Genomic DNA, 5110 nt, shown 5'->3' with positions numbered 1-5110 from the left:
TATATATATATATACACACACAAAGCCTCAAACTGAATCCAATGCATTTAGTTTAATTTGGCATCTAGATAGGATGCCTGCAAATTGTATTTTTTTATGGTTAAAATATTGGCTCTTCAGTCTTTCATGCCGAATCTTTGCCCAATTACAAGTTAGATTTCTCACTTTCTTTTCATGGGATTCCTGTTGGGTAAATATAATCTTTGCAATAGGTGATAAACATTTTGCAATTCTTTGTAATAACTCTTTGTAATAATACCATTCTCATTTCAATGTTCTCCAAGCCACTTAAATAGTACCAGTTTATTAACCAAGCAATTTATCAATATTTATACTTGATGGCAATGGCAGACTTCTTGTCATAAATAATTATTGAGGTAATAAATAGTTTTATTATTAAAAACTGATGACAAGAGCAGAGTGATTACCCTGATAAAGACAGATGACAGGTCTCCGTATCTGATGCGACACTCAGAACACTGTGCAGATTGAATGTAAGGCCTCCTGCATGGATAATAAATTGTTATTTCAGAGAATAAAATGATTGATACATTTGCTTGCTGTGGAAAAAGCACTGGGGAGAAGATTCTACTCCCTAACTTATTTAAACAGGCTATGGTGAAATTTTCTTTCCTTGTGACAAATTTAACTTTCCAAGAAAGTGACAGCTCTTTGGCAGAGAGATGAGCAGAGAAGCATTCCTTTTTAGAAGCTCCTAAGAGTCAAATTTGTTTTGGAAATTCTGAATGTCCTCTGGCCCCAGTGGCGCCCTCAGCAGGCAGCCGCCGGGAGCGGAGGCGGGAGGGGCAAAGCGGGACCGTGGTGGGAGGTCAGGACTCGGGATGCCTTGACTAGTTCAACGAGGAGACAAATGAAGTCTGTCAGATTACTTTGGAGAAACTGCCGCTGACTCTTGCATTGCCTGGCTCAGTGCACAAGCTCAGTGTATTTTTTTTTTTTTTTTTTTTAATGCTATGGGTTTGATCTTACCTTTTATGACAAACTAGCCCGGGAGACCATCCATCTTTTGACAACCTGGAAAATGACTGTATTGGGAGGAGGGTGGAAGGAGGGATAGAGAGAGAGAGAGATTGAGTTAGAATTGAAAATATATGTTCTGTGCATTTGTAAATGTTTTATTCATAATGCTATTACTACAAATTAAAATGCAATGACAAATATTATGAAAAGCCTCTCAAAGGGAATACCTAAGATTTAAAATGTATTCTCTTTACTTTGCTCAATCTATTTGTACTATAAAAAGAAAGGAAAGAAATTACAAGGAAAAGAATTACAAATATACAATTTGAAATGTCACCCAATAACAGCAAGGATGAACTCAAGGCAGAGAATTATTATATTTTCCAATTTGTATTTTAAGGGAACAATTGAAACATCAAATGTGATGTATATTCAATGATTTAGGATCGATTCTAAATGAACTGCTTGTTTGTGAAACACAGTATCCGCCTTTGAGGTCTGAATGTATTAAATGTCTTCATTCTTCTCTGTATGTGCTTAACAATGTGAGACTAAAGCAATTTTTGAAAATTATTTCTGTGAAAATGATTTCTTTTTAGCTTTCCTTTGTTGAGACTTTCTTAGGATATATGAAGACATCAGTTATATTATTTCTGTATTATTGGAAAAGTGATTTTCTTAATTGATAACTTTATTTTCTGGAATGTGGACTTGATAAGAAAAATAGCAAAACTTCACAGCTCAATTAATTTAAATGGCTAAAACCATATTGAACATATTCTTTAAAAGCTACTGATACTATTTTTCTTTTCTTCTTTTTCAGTGCAGTGTTTTCTTGCAGATTTTCACTTAAAGGTACTTTTTAGTATCTCAATAGTGATACAGACATTTGCATTAGCCTAAAAAAAAAAAAGATCCTGCAACAGTGTGATGCCTTGTAATTGCCAAATCTTACATTTATAGCACAAAGCAGGAATTATGGGATCACCATGGAGAGATTTTAATTTCTTTAATTTCTTCTGTGGTTCTATGGTATATGTTTAATTCCCTACGAAAAAAACGTTTTTTATTCATGATGTTCAAACTCCGACAGTTATCAAATTAGATTCAATTAACATTTATAGCAGCTCCATAGGATGTATTATGCGTTTCACAGTGAAGCCATGGCTGAAAGTATATTCTGTTTTTAAGAAACATATGATTTTATGAAGACAGGAGAGGTAAACAAACAGACATTATAGTCAACTAGATGAAGGAATACTTTGCAGACATCTATGCAGAAAGTGAGGATGACTATCCACTCAGATAAGCAGAACTCTCTCCCATCCAATTCAGGGGACAGTCATTGAGGTCACTTAGGTGCCACACACCATACTGGCCACCAGGGACATAGACATGATCTATGTAGGCTTTGTAGCTTTGCTTTGGTTCAGTGACCATTTATTGATTCCCAGTTTTCCAAACCCTAACCTAGATGTTTAGGATATAAAAACAGTTCAGAAAGAGTTTCTGCCCTCCAACAGCTCAGAGAGGGAACAGACATACAAAATAAACAGAGTACATGGAAGTGTTAATGTTATTACAACAGAGTAAGAAATGAAGTGAACAAATGTAAGATCTTGATCATTGAATCTGAAAGAGAAAGGATTTCCTGGAAAAGATGTGATGAAGCCATCTTCAAAGATGGTTTGGTTTTCAACAGTATGTGAAGGCAGGGGTTGCATCTGGTCTGGGAAGCATGATGGCAAATACACAAAAACAGAAGCCAGTTTTGTTTAAGTAGAAAAGGAATGTATTATAAGGACATTACATTAGCCACAGAAATGGAAATAAAACTAGAAAACCACAATAACAGTATGCCTAGCTTATTCCATTAAATTAAGTTTCAGATATGGTATGGTTATTTACTCTACATATACTGATTCATTTAAACAGTAAAGTCGTGTTAGTTATCACCAACAAAATTGATGAGCAAACTATGATTCAGGGAGATGGAGAAACTTCCTCAGATTCATACGCTATCTTAATCAGTATGCATATTCTTTACCTTAAAACAACAGCCCCAACTTTTTGGCACCAGGAACAGATTTCATGGAAGACAGTTTTTTCACAGACTCAGGGGGTGGGAGGGATGGTTTCAGGATGATTCAAGCATATCACATTTATTGTTCACTTTATTTCTATTATTATTGCATCAGCTCCACCTCAGATCTTCAGGCAAAAACCCCCAAGGTTGGGGACCCCTGACATAAATGATGTGTCCTGTAAATGAAGTAGTTCTCGTATTTTGGTGGTCACCATCTTAACTGAAGAAATAGATTCATGGAACATCACTTTGGACACCACACAGTAGATCCTATTGAGGTGATGCAGGGTATGTAAGAAGCTTCCCTGGTAGCTCAGATGGTAAAGAATCTGCCTGCAATGCAGGAGACCTGGGTTTGATCTCTGGGTTGGGAATATCTCCTAGACAATGGAATGGTGACCTACTCCAGTATTCTTGCCTGGAGAATTCCATGGACAAAACAGCCTGGTGGGGTACAGTCCATAGAGTCACAAAGAGTCAGACACGAGTGAGTTACTCACACACACATGGAGGTAATGCAGGATGTACAAGAAGCATAGAGTAGAGGCTTGGGCCAACTAGGAACGCTTTTGTACAATACAGTCTCTTCAAACTGAACATTTGTCCGCCCTACCTTTCCTTTATGACCCGTGATCTTTGAACACGTTTTATTTTTTTTTTCTCTCTCCCTCCCTCCCTCTCTCCTTCTTTCTTTCTTTCTTTTCATCTCTCCTTCTTTTCCTTTCCCACCTTTTTTCTTTCTTTCTTTCAGACATAACTACTGACTCATATAGAAGCAAACAGGTTCAAACACTTTAAACCCTGATTCTTGACAACCAGAAAGAACATTAGTTTGAGACCTACATTCAGCAGATTAAACATTTCTGCCCAGGACTTTGAATCTGAAGAGGGTAATCCAAAGGAGGGACTTCCCAGATGGCTCAATGGTAAAGAATCTGCTTGCCAATTCAAGAGACTCAGGAGACATGAGTTCGATCCCTGGGTTGGGTAAATCCCCTGGTGGAGGAAACAGCAACCTACTCCAGTATTCTTGTCTGGAGAATCCCATGGACAAAGGAGCCTGGCGGGCTACAGTCCATTGTGTTGCAAAGAGTCAGACACAACTGAACGACTAACACTTTGGCTCTGCTTATTTCTCAGGTCTAACTCTCTGGCCTTCTGAATTGTGTGATCTGACCTGTATCCTTTTGACCTGTCGTGTTGGAGAAGACTCTTGAGAGTCCCTTGGACTGTAAGGAAATCCAACCAGTCCATCTTAAAGGATATCAGTCCTGAATATCCATTGGAAGGACTGATGTTGAAGCTGAAACTCTAATACTTTGGCCACCTAATGCAAAGAGCTGACTCATTTGAAAAGACCCTGATGTTGGGAAAGATTGAGGGCAGGAGGAGAAGGGGACGACAGAGGATGAGATGGTTGGATGGTATCACCGACACAATGGACGTGGGTTTGGGTACACTCCGGCAGTTGGTGATGGACAGGGAGGCCTGGCGTGCTACAGTTCGTGAGGTTGCAAAGAGTCAGACATGACTGAGCGACTGAACTGAACTGAACCTGTATGCACTCAATACATTTCATTTCCTCTTAAGTTAATCAGAATTAACTATTTTCAACCAACTCTGAGTAGAAAAGTGGATTTTAAAATACATTTTTTTCTTTAATTTCCCTACTCCATCAGTTCAGTTCAGTTCAGTTCAATTGCTCAGTTGTGTCCGACTCTTTGCAACCCCATGAATCACAGCACTCCAGGCCTCCCTGTCCATCACCAACTCTCAGAGTTCACTCAGACTCACGTCCATCGAGTCAGTGATGCCATCCAGCCATCTCATCCTCTGTCGTCCCCTTCTCCTCCTGCCCCCAATCTCTCCCAACATCAGAGTCTTTTCCAATGAGTCAACTCTTCACATGAGGTGGCCAAAGTACAGGAGTTTCAGCTTTATCATCATTCCTTCCAAAGAAATCCCAGGGCTGATCTAAACAGCTCATTTTTCTTCTGTAATGAGACTAGGTGCAAGAAATGTTTGTATGTGACAAATAACAAC

The 5110-nt window shown here is 38.6% G+C and overlaps 1 long non-coding RNA gene across 1 annotated transcript; it reads right to left on the bottom strand.

Moving 5' to 3' along the window:
* Positions 1–275: 275 nt before the first annotated feature.
* On the bottom strand, positions 276–3840 carry LOC112442236 (uncharacterized). The gene is made up of 3 exons (XR_003030265.2): positions 3029–3840; positions 991–1046; positions 276–504 (listed from the first exon to the last, which is right to left on the bottom strand). It is a non-coding gene; the product is annotated as an uncharacterized lncRNA (long non-coding RNA).
* Positions 3841–5110: the final 1270 nt, after the last annotated feature.

This window comes from Bos taurus, chromosome 18, assembly GCF_002263795.3.
Source record: "Bos taurus isolate L1 Dominette 01449 registration number 42190680 breed Hereford chromosome 18, ARS-UCD2.0, whole genome shotgun sequence".
NCBI classification, from domain to species: Eukaryota; Metazoa; Chordata; class Mammalia; order Artiodactyla; family Bovidae; genus Bos; species Bos taurus.
Note: the sequence above shows the minus strand (reverse complement) of the source record. Positions and strands in the feature narration are given on the sequence as shown.